The sequence below is a fragment of the Macaca fascicularis genome, chromosome 3 (assembly GCF_037993035.2).
Source record: "Macaca fascicularis isolate 582-1 chromosome 3, T2T-MFA8v1.1".
Taxonomy (NCBI): Eukaryota; Metazoa; Chordata; class Mammalia; order Primates; family Cercopithecidae; genus Macaca; species Macaca fascicularis.
In genome coordinates, this window is record NC_088377.1 from 141,568,627 (window position 1) to 141,581,130 (window position 12,504).

Below are 12,504 nucleotides of genomic sequence, written 5' to 3' on the forward strand. Positions count from 1 at the left end.
GCTCAAGATGGCAGGGTTGTTTGCTTTATTCACTGATATATTCCAAGTTCCGGCATAGTGTTTGGCACATTGTGGGAACTCAGTAACTATCTGTTTAATTTATGAATGTATAAAATACATTTTAGATAAATGTTATATCATTAAAACAAAAAGAAAAATGCAGTGCACCTTCTGCAAAAAATTGAAGCCCAGAGTCCTTTGTTAGTTTTTATCAGAAATGAGTTGTTTTTTGTTTGTTTGTTTCAACATTTTGGCAAATTTAGATATAACTGGAAGCACTATGGATTTTCAATGTTTGCTTGATAGAGTCATTGGGTGAACATATAATCTAAGATATCACCTTGATAACAGGTATTTGCTACTTTTCCATTTGTTAGAAACATGGCACTTTCACAGGCATTTTTGACTTGTCACATAGACCATACTAACCTAACAAAACATTTTAAAGTGTCTGAAAACTTGTACAATATCTTGTGTCTTGATCTGTTTTGTACTGTAATAACAAAATATCTGAGACTGAGAAAATTTTAATAAACAGAAATGTATTGTCTTACAGTTCTGGAGGCTGGGAAGTCCATGATCAAGGCACAGGCATTTGCTAAGGCTCTTCTTGCTGTGTCATCACATGGCAGAAGGTGGAAGGGTAAAGAGACAAAAGGGGCTGAACTCATCCTTTTAAAATGGCATTAACCCACCCATGAGGGCTTTGCTTTATGGTGATTTGCCTAATTACCTCAACGGTCCCACCTCTTAATATTGTTACATGACAATTACATTTTAAAATGAGTTTTGAAGGAAAAAAATTCTCCCATGTTATCTTTTCACCCTTAGGCCCCCAGAACTCATGTTCCTCTCACATACAGAATACATTCATTCCATCCCAGTGGCCCCAAATGCTGAGGTTCTGTAGATATTCTATGCCCTTTTCTGGAAATTTTTCTGTCCTCAAGGCTGTAGCATTCTGGGCTTATAGTGGGAGTGGCAACCCGAAAGATTTCTGAAATGCCTTCAGGGTTATCCTCCCATTGCTTTAATGAATTATACCTGGTTTCCTTTATTCATACTAATCTTTTTATCACATGTTGACTTGGCTACATCCTTGGTTTTCTCTCCTAAACATACTTCTTTATTCTTTACATGGCCAGGCTGATAATTTTCCTAGTTTTTACAATCTTGTCCCCTTTTAATTATAAATTCTGTCTTGCATTTTACTATATGCAGTTGAGAAGTCATGTAGCACTCTGAGTGCTTTGCTACTTAGATATGTATTTCACCTGATATCCTAGGTCATGCTCTTAAATCCTGCCTCCATAAAGCTCTAGTGCATGTATAAAATTCAACAAAGTTCTTTGCCACGTTACAACAAAGATGGCTTTTCTTTCCATTTCCAATACCTTGTTCCTTATTTCCATGTGAAATCTTGTCAGAATTGCCTTCATCATTTATTTTTCTGCCGATATCCTGGTCATGACCACTTAAGTAATCTCTAAGAACTTTCAGACTTGCCCTATAGCTCTCTTCTTCTGTGTCCTCACCAGAATCGCACTAATACTCCATTTATGGCAATCTAGGCATTTTCTAGCTTGCTCCTCCAAATTCTTAGAGCTTCTACACATTACCCAGTTCAAAGCTGCTTTCACATTTTTAGGTATTTGTTGATAGCAACACCACACTCTTGGTAACAATCTTCTGTTACGGTACATTTTGTGTGGCTATAACAGAATATCTGAGAATTAGTAACTTATAGTAAACATAAATAATTTTTCTCAAAGTTATGGGGCCTGGGAAATCCATGGCACTGGGATCTGGAGAGGGCCTTTCTGCAGGAAAGGAGAAAGGAGAAAATGGAACGACAAAGAAAAGAAAGGGACACAAACTCATCTTTTTATAACAGAATAACCCTACCCATGAGGGCAGAACCCCCATGGTTTAATCACGTCTCAAAGGTCCCACCTCTTCATACTGTTGTTAAAGGTAGTTAGATAGGCATTAGTGGGGAAGGAGAGCGCTCTTCCCCCACCCACTAGGAATGTCAGATGCTGTTTCAATGATTATTACACTGCCTCCCTAAAAATGATAATTTGGCAGCCACAAGGAGAGACAATCTCCTGATGACCCAAAGTTTTAATTGTGGGTCATCAGACAATCTCCTGTCTTGTGGGTCATCAGACATCTCCTGATGACCCACAATTAAAGTGTTAATTGAATGCAGATGCTAGGAAGAAGAAACTTCCTGGGCACATGCACTAAGAGACAAAATGGTGAATTATGATGTTCCAGGTACACTGCACTTTAAAAAGGGAAGAAAGACTCAGATGGGCATGCATACAACTATACAACTTTCTAATCACACTGCGTGTGCTAAATTTCCAAGGGTAAGGAGGGCACTGCTTATGCAGGAAGCCCACCCTAGGGTAACAACCATGGGAAAGAGGTAAGCCTATAAAGCCCTAAGATCAAGGTTAAACATCCCTTTTTGACATTTAGATGTCCTCTTGGATCTCTTCCAAGAGAACTTTCCTTTCTTTCCTATTCTAAAGCCTTTTTAAATAAACTTCCACTCCTGCTCTGAAACTTGCCTTTGTCTCTTCTTTTGCTTAAAACATCTTGGACATTTATATTCGTAAAAATTTCACAATGTGGCCAGCAATTATATTATATTTAATTTCTATCTTTCTATTTAATATGAAAATCTATGAATGTTAGTAGCCAACACATAGATTTGTTGTTCAGCATTTATAAAGTTCACCAGAAGCACTTACATTTTATGTGTTGATTGGAATAATACCACATTAGCCCTGATTTACAAATGTAATTTAACAAAGATAACATCTGCAGTAAGGCAACAAGATTATACAAGGTCACTTTGTTTCTTAATATATGTGGCAAGAATTGTTTTAGAAATTTTCTTACTAGTATTTTTATGCTTCCCATCAATGCTTAATCAGCTGGATATGAGTTAACGTCTTCATAGTGCTTAGAAGGTCACATATATTTTAAAACTTTTTTCTAACTTTTGAGATACATACTTAGTATGTATATTCACACATTCTGCAAGTTTTGTAGTACAACAATTTTGACTGCTGGTGCTCGAAGGTTTGCTGACAGCAACCACTTTACAGTTTAATTTATCTTATAATTAATGTTTACCTAATGGTATAATATGTGTGGGGTACATTGAGTTTTTCTGAAGTAGGATTTAAAAAAAATTGTGGGTACACAGTGGGTGTGTATATTTATGAGGTGTATGAGATGTCTTGATACAAACATGAAATGTAAAGTAAGCACATCATAAAAAAATGGGTTATCCATACCCTCAAGCATTTATTCATTGAGTTGCAAACAATCCGATTACACTCTTTGTGTTATTTTAAAAGGTACAGTTGTTATTGACTATAGTCACCCTGTTGCGCTATCAAATACTAGGTCTTATACTTTCTTTCCATTTTTTTGTACTCATTAACTATCCCTATTTCCCCCTCAGCCCCCTACTCCCCTTTCTAGCCTCTGATAAACATCTTTCTACTCTCTCTGTCCATTAGTTCAACTGTTTTGATTTTTAGATCCCACAAATAAATGAGAACATGTGGTGTTTGTCTTTCTGTGACTGGCTTATTTCACTTAACATAATGATCTCCAGTTTCATACATGTTGCAAATGACTGGATCTCATTCTTTTTTATGGCTGAATAGTACCACATTTTCTTTATTCATTCATATGTTGATGGACACTTAGGTTGCTTCCAAATCTTAGCTAATGAAAACAGTGCTACAACAAACGTAGGACTGCAGATATGTCTTCAGTGTACCAATTTCCTTTCTTTTGGGTGTATACCCAGCAGTGGGATTGCTGGATGGTATGTTAGCTCAACATTTAGTTTTTTGAGGAACCTCCAAATTGTTCTCCATAGTGGTTGTATCAATTTACGTTTCCACCAACAGAGTACAAGTGTTCTCTTTTCTGCAAATCCTCACCAGCATTTGTTATTGCCTGACTTTTGGATATAAGCCATTTTAACTAGGGTAAGCTGCTATCTCGTTGCAATTTTGACTTGCGTTTCTCTGATGATCAGTGCTGTTTGCACTGTTTCATATACTTGTTTTTCATTTATATGTCTTCTTTTGAGAAATGACTACGCAAATATTTTGCCCATCTTTTAATCAGAGTATTAAATTTTTTTCTTATTCAGTTATTAGAAATCCTTGTGTATTCTGGTTATTACCCCTTGTCATATGGGTAGTTTGCAGATAATTTTTCCCATTGTGTGGGTTGTCTTTTCATTTTGTTGATTGTATACTTTTCTGTGCAAAAGCTTTTTTACTTGATGTGATCACATTTGTTCATTTTTGATATGTTTGCTATGCTTGTGGGGTACTGCTCAAGAAATTTTTGCTCAGACCAATGGCCCGAAGATTTTCCCCAATGTTTTCTTGTAGTAGCTTTATGGTTTGAAGTTTTAGATTCAAGTCTTCAATCCATTTTAATTTTATTTTTGTATATGGCAAGAGATAGGGGTCTAGTTTCACTCTTCTGCATATGGATATCCAGTTTTCCCTGCACTGTTTATTGAAGAGACTGTCTTTTTCCCATTGTATGTTATTGGCACCTTTGTCAAGAATGAGCTCACTGTAGGTGTGTGGACCTTTTTCTGGGTTCTCTATTCTGTTCCAAAGAATAAGCTCACTGTAGCTGTGTGGGCCTATTTCTGGATTCTCTATTCTGTTCCATTGGTCTATGTCTGTTTTTACACCAGTGCCATGCTGTTTTGGTTACTATAGCTCTGTAGTATAATCTGAAGCCAGTTTTGTTCTTTTGGATTAGAATAGCTTTGACTACTCTGGTTCCATATAAATTTTAGGATTGTTCTTTCTATTTCTGTGAAGAATGTCATTGGTATTTTGATACAGATCTCATTGAATTTGTACATTGCTTTGAGTAAAATGGACATTTTAACAAGATTGATTCTTCCAATCCATGAACACAGAATATGTTTCTATTTTTTGGTGTCTTCTTCAATTTTTTAAATTAGTGTTTAATAAGTTTCATTATAGAGGTCTTTCATTTCTTTATTACGTTAATTCCTTGGTATTTAATTTTGTGTCTGGCTATTGTAAATGGGATTACATATAAAATTTCTTTTTCATGTTATTCACTGTTGGCATATAGAAATGGTACTGAATTTGTATGTTGATTTTGTATCCTGCAACTTTACTGAATTTGCTTATCAGTTCTAATAATTTTCTTGTGGAGTCTTTAGTTTTTTTTTCCAAATAAAAGATTATATCATGAGCAAACAAGAATATTTTGACTCCTTCCTTTCCAATTTGGAAGCCCTTTATATCTTTTTCTTGTCTGATTGCTCTAGCTAGGACTTCCACCACTATGTTCAATGATAGCGGTGACAGTGTGCAACTTTGTCATGTTTCAAATCTTAGGGGAAAGATTTTCAGTTTTTTCTCATTCAGTATAAGCTAGTATGGGTCTGTCATACATGGCTGTATTATGTTTACGCATGTTCCTTCTATTCCCAGTTTTTTCCAAAGGTTTTTTTTTTTTTATGATGAACAGATGCTGAATTTTGTTAAATGCTTTTCAGCATCAATTAAAATGATATTATTGTTTTTATCCTTCATTCTGTTGATGTGATGTATCACATTGATTGATTTTCATATGTTGAACAATCATTGCATTCAGGGATAAATCTCACTTGGTCACGTCAAATAATCTTTGTTGAATTTGGTTTGCTAGTATTTTGTTAAGGATATTTGAATCAATATGCATCAGAAAAATTGGCCTGTAGTTTTCTTTTATTTTTGATGTGTCTTTGACTGATTTTGGTATCAGGGTAATACTGGTCTCATTGAATGAATTGGGACGTAGTCCTTCTTTCTCTATTTTTCAGAATATTTTGAGTTGGATTGGTATTAGTTCTTTAAATGTTTGGTAGAACTCAGCAGTGATGCCTTCAGGTCCCAGGCACTTCTGTACTTGGAGACTTTTTATTATAGCTTTGATCTCATTACTTGTTATTGGTCTGTTCAGGTTTTGGATTTCTTGTTCAATCTTTGTAGGTTGTATGTGTCTAGGAATTCTTTTATTACTTCTACATTTTCAAATTTATTGGCATATAGCTGCTCACAGTAGACACTAATAATCCTTTGAATTTCTGCAGTATCAGTTTTAAAGTCTCCTTTCTTATTTCTTATTTTATTTTTTTGGGTTTTCTCTTTTTTTGTCTTGGACTGGCAAAAGTTTTGCCAATATTTTTAATGTTTCAAAAAAACAACTTTTTGTTTCATTGATCTTTTGTAACTTTTTTCATTTCAACTTCATTTTTTTCTCCTCTGATCTTTGTTCTTTCTTTTCTTTTACTAATTTTGAGCTTGGTTTCCTCTTGCTTTTCTAGTTCCTTAAAGTGCATTGTTATATTGTTTAACTGAAGTTTTTCCTTTTTTTAATACCGTCACTTATAGGCTATAAATTTTTCTCTGAACACTGCGTTTGCTGTATCCCATAGGTTTTGATATGTTGTGTTTCCATTATCATTTGTTTCACATTATCATTTTCACTTAATTTCTTTACTCACCCATTGGTCATTCAAGAGCATGTTCATTTCCATATATTTGTATAGTTTCTAAAATTCCTCTTATTAGTTATTAATTTCTAGTTTTATTCCATTGTGGTCAGAGAATATGCTTGATATAATTTCAATGTTTTTGAATGTTTAAAGACTTGTTTTGTGATCTAACCTATGGCCTATCCTTGAGAATGATTCATGTGCTGAGGAAAGAATGTGCATTCTGCAGCTCTTGGATGACACATTCTGTAAATATCTATTAGATTTATTTTTTTCTAAGTGAAGATTAAGTCTCATGTTCTTTGTTTATTTTCTGTCTAGAAGATCTGCTCAATGCTGAAAGCATGGTGTTGAAGTCTCCAGCTATTATTGTATTGTGGCCTATCTCTTTAGCTCTAATAATATTTCCTTTATATATCTGGGTACTCCGGTACTCCAGTGTTGGGCGCATATATATTTAAAATTGTTATATCCTCTTGTTGGACTGACCCCTTTGTCATTATATAGTGACCTTACTTGTCTCTTCCTATAGTTTTTTTTCTTGCATCTATTTTGTCTGATAGAAGCATAGTGATTCCTGCTCTTTCATGGTTAACATTGGCATAAAATATCTGTATTTTTAGTCTATATCTGTATCCATCTCTTTCTTTTTAGGCTGAAAGAGATGGATATAGATAATTACCCTGAGAGTGGGTAATTATAAAGGAAACAGGTTTAATTGACTCACAGTTCTGCAGGCTTAACAGGAAGCATGAGTAGAAGGCCTCAGGAAACCTACAATGATGGCAGACAATGAAGGGGAAGCAGGCACCATCTTCACAATGTGGCGGGAGGGAGTGTGAGCATGTGAAGGAGAAAAACTATCATTTATAAAACTATCATATCTTGTGAGAATTCACTTACTAGCACAAGAACAGCATGGGGAAACCATCCCCATAATCCAATCATTTCCCTCCCTCAACACATGGGGATAACAATTCGAGATGTGATTTGGGTAGGGACACAGAGCCAAACCACCTCACAGTCTTTCTGTGTCTTTGTAGATGAGATGTGTTTTTTGTAGGCAACAGGATCAGTGGGTCTTGTTTTTTCATCCATTCAACTAGTCTATGTCTTTTGATTGGATAATTTATTCTGTTTACATTCAATGGTATTATTTATAAGTAAGGATTTATTCCTGCCATATTGTTATTTGTTTTCTGGTTGCTTTGTGGCCTTCTCTTCCTTTGTTCTTTCCTTCCTGTCTTCCTCTAGTGGAGATGATTTTCTATGATGATATAATTTAGTTTTTTGCTTTATTTTTTGTGTATCCAAGTATGTTTTTTGGTTTGAAGTTAACACAAGGCTTACAAATACTCTCTTATAACCCATTATTTTAACCTAATAACAACAACACTATTTGCATAAGTAAACAAACAAAAAGTAAACTAATAAAAACTCACCTTAGTTTTGTCCTCCCACTTTTTAATTTTTTTGTTTCTATTTATGTCTTACTCTGCTATGTCTTGACAAGATGTTGTATTTATTTTTTTATTGGGTCATCATTTAGTCTTTAGCCTTATTTAGTTCATTTGGTGAGGTCATGTTTTTCTGGATGGTTTTGATGTTAGTAGATATTCTTCAGTGTCTGTACATTAAAGAGTTAGGTATTTATTAGCAGCCATTCTTATTGGGAAGGCTTTCCAGATACTTGAAATAACTTGGGTGTTATGATTGAAGATGTTTCTGCTTTAGTGGGAACCTTAAGCTCAGTAATGCTGTGGCCTTGCAAACTAGTAGAAGTCCCAGCTTGATGGTCTTGGACAAGATCTGGGATAATTTTCTGCATTACCAGGCAGAGACTCTTGTTCTCTTCCCTTAATTGTCTCAAACATATAGAATCTCTCTCTTCATTCTGAGCCACATAAACCTGGGGGTGGAGTGACACAAGCACCCCAGTGGCCACCACAACTATTACTTCACTCGGTCAGACCTGAAGCCAACACAGTAGTGCATCTCTCCCAAGGCCTCCTATAGCCACTCCCTGGCTACTGCTTATGTTCACTTTACAATCAGCAGGTGGCAAAGCCAGCCAGGCCTGTGTCCTTCCCTTCAGGGTGGCAAGGTCCCCTAGGCCCAGGGTGGGTCCAGAAATGGACCGACAATTGAACACAATTGCTGTGTTCTCCCTCCCCCAGGACCCAGGGACAGTCTCAGCATCATGCTGTGATTGCCAGGGGTGGGGAAGGGGTGACATCAGTGTTTCAGGACTGTTTTTTCATATTGCTTCAGTGCCCCTTTCAGTGATATGATATTAAAACCAGGTACTATGAGTGCTCACCTGATTTTTGATTCCTATGAAGTTGTTCTTTTCTTTGCCATTTGAGAATCAGAGACTAGAGTAAAAAATCTTAGAAGTCCACCTGGTATTTTATTGTATTATGGCTGAGTTGGCACTCAAACAATAAGATGCAGTCCTTCCCACACTTCCCTTCCCTTTCCAAAGGCAGAGGAGCCTCACCTCATAGTCACCATCACCCCTGGCCTCAAGGAGTACTGCCAGTCTACCACCAATGTTCCCATAAGGCCCAAAATTTCTCACGTCAGCTTGTGGTGAATGTTGCATAGCTTGGAACTCACCCTTCAGGTAGTTAGCTTCCCTCTGGCCCAGGAAAGGTCCAGTGTTTCGTCCAAGAGTCAAGTCCTAAAATTGGTGTATTAATCCCTTCTCATATTGCTAATAAAGACATACCTGAGACTGGGAAATTTATACAGGAAAGAGATTTAATTGACTCAGTTCTACATGACCGGGGAGGCCTCACAATCATGCGGAAAGCAAATGAGGAGCAAAGTCACATCTTATATGGCATCAGGCAAGCTCATATGTGCAGGAGAAAATTCCCCTTTATAAAACCATCAAATCTTGTGAGACTTATTAGCTATCCGGAGAACAGCATGGGAAAGATCCACCCTCATGATTCAATTCAATTACTTCCCACCAGGTTCTTCCCATGACATATGGGACTTAGGGGAGCTACAATTTAAGATTTGGTTGTGTACACAGCCAAACTATATTATTCTCACCCAGCCCCTCCTAAATCTCATGTCCTCACATTTCAATATTCATTATGCCTTCTCATCAGTCCCCCAAAGTCTCAATTCATTTAAGCATTAACTCAGAAGTCCACAGTCCAAAGTCTCATCCAAGACAAAGCAAGTCCCTTCTGGCTATGAGCCTGTAAAATCAAAAGCAAGTTAGTGTTAGTTACTTACTAGATACAATGGGGATACCAGAATTGGGCAAATACAGTCATTCCAAATGGGAGAAGTTGTGCAAAACAAAAGGGCTCCAGGCACCATGCAAGTCTGAAATCCAGTAGGGAATCATTAAACCTTAAAGTTCCAAAATGATCTCCTTTGACAACACATCTTACATCAAAGTCATTGTGATGCAAGAGGTGGGCTCCTACAGCCTTGGGCAGTTCTGCCTCTGTGACTTTGCATGGTACAGCCCCATTTCTGGTTGCTTTCATGGACTGGCATTGAGTGTCTGCAGCTTTTCTAGGTGCAGGGTGCAAGCTGTTGGTGGATCTACCATTCTGGGGTCTGGAGGACAGTAGCCCTTTTCTCACAGCTCCACTAGGCAGTGCCAAGACTCTGTGTGGAGGCTCCAACCCCACATTTCCCTTCTGCACTGCTCTAGTAGAGGTTCTCCATAAGGGCCCCGCCCCTGAAGCACACTTCTGCCTGGGCATCCGGGCATTCCACACATCCTCTGAAATCTAGGCAGAGGTTTCCAAACCTCAATTCTTGACTTTTGTGCACCTGCAGACTCAATTTCACATGGAAGGTGTCAAGGTGTGGGGCTTGCACCTTGTTGGGCCATGGCCTGAGCTGTACCTTGGCTCCTTTTAGCCATGGCTAGAGCAGCTGGGACACAGGGCACCAACTTCTGAGGCTGTATACATGGAGGAATGGGGGGAGCCCTGGGCCCATCCCATTACATCATTTTATACTCCTAGACCCCAGGGCTTGTGATGGGAAGGGCTGTCACAAAGGCTTCTGATATGCCCTAGAGATGTTTTCCGAATTTTCTTGGTGATTAACATTGGCCTTCTCATTACTTATGCAAATTTCTGCAGTGGGCTTGAATGTCTCCGCAGAAAATGATTTTTTTTTCTTTACTGTTGCATTGTCAGGCTGCAAATTTTCCAAACTTTTATGCTCTGCTTCCTCTTGAACACTTTGCCATTTAGAAATTTCTTCCACCAGATACCCTAAATCATCTCTCAAGTTCAAAGTTCCACAGGTCTCTAGGGCAGGGACAAAATGCTGCCAGTCTCTTTGTATAGCAATAGTGACCTTTACTTCAGTTATCAACAAGTTTCTCATCTCCATTTGAGATCACCTCAACCTGTACTTCATTGTCCATCACACTATCAGCATTTTGGTCAAAGCCATTCAACAAGTCTCTAGGAAGTTCCCGCATCTACCTGTCGTCTTCTGAACCCTCCAAACTGTTCCAACCTCTGCCTATTACCCAGCTCTAAAGTTGCTTCCACATTTTCAGGTATCTTGATGGCAGCACCCCACTCTACTGGTACCAGTTCACTGTATGAGTCTGTTCTCATGCTGCTAATAAACACATACCAGAGACTGAGTCTGGGTAATTTATACAGGAAAGAGGTTTAATTGACTCACAGTTCAGCATGGCTGGAGGTCTCACAATCATGGTGGAAGGCAAAGGAGGAGCAAACTCACATCTTACATGGCAACAGGGAACAGACTGTGTGCAAGGAAACTCCCCATTATAAAACCATCAGATCTTATTAGACTTATTTGTAACTATGAGAAGAGCATAGGAAAGACCCACACTATGATTCAGCTACCTCCACTGGGTCCCTCCCACAACATGTAGGAATTACAAGAGCTACAATTCAAGATTTGGGTGGGGACACAGCCAAGCCATATCAACTGGGGACCTTAAGGGCCTGCTTGGTGCTCCACCCACCTGTGGTGATGTTGGCACTTAATATTCAAGACAAAGTCTCCTTTCCTTTTCCCCCTGCTTTTCTCAAGAATAAGGAATTTTGCCTCGTAATCATCACAGCTGGTCACATGCTAAGTTTCACCTGAAGTTAGCAAATCTCAGATGCTCACCCAAACCCCACAGTGTAGTACCTGGATATTGCTGCTGGTTATTCAGGGCCCAAGAGCTCTTCAGTTAGCAGGTGATGAATGCTGCCAGGCCTTTCCTGTAGGACAGTGGGTTACCTTCTGGCCCAGGGTGTGTCTATAAATGTTTCTTGGGAGCTAATGCCTGGATTGGTGGCCTCACGACTCTGACTGGTGCCCTATCCTGCAGTGGCTGAGGTGGTATCTAAGATGCAAGACAAAGTCCTTCCCACTCTTCCCTCTCTCCTCAAGTGAGAGGAAGGGGATCTATTTTGGAGCCATGAGCTGTGCAGCCTGGGGTCAGGTGAGAGGTGATGCCAGCACTCCCTTGACTGCCCCACTGGTGTCTCAGTAAGTCACATACTGCCTCCCTACTCCACGCCCTCCAGTTCACTGTCCTGGGCCTAGTTCTGCTCTAGGACTCATCTAAGAGTTGCATTCCTTATGACTTAGACTGCCTTTCATGTTTACTTAGATACTAAGAGCACTTTGGCCCTCAGTGGTGAGGTGTGCTGGCACTCAAGTTTGAACTGTTGCAATTGGTGATTCCCCTGTGCCTATGGTTGGTCAAATGCTCCCTCGGTGGGTGAACATCAGCTGAGTTTGGTCTAGTTTTTCTCTCTTTTCTGACACGACAGCACTGCGTTCAATGCCTCACAATTGCTGTCTCCCTCCTTCAGTGCCCAGAGATGCTCTCTGCAACACATTGTGGCTGCCAGGGGTGGAGAAGGGTGGCACTAGAGATTCAAGACCATTTTTTTTTCCGTCTCTTT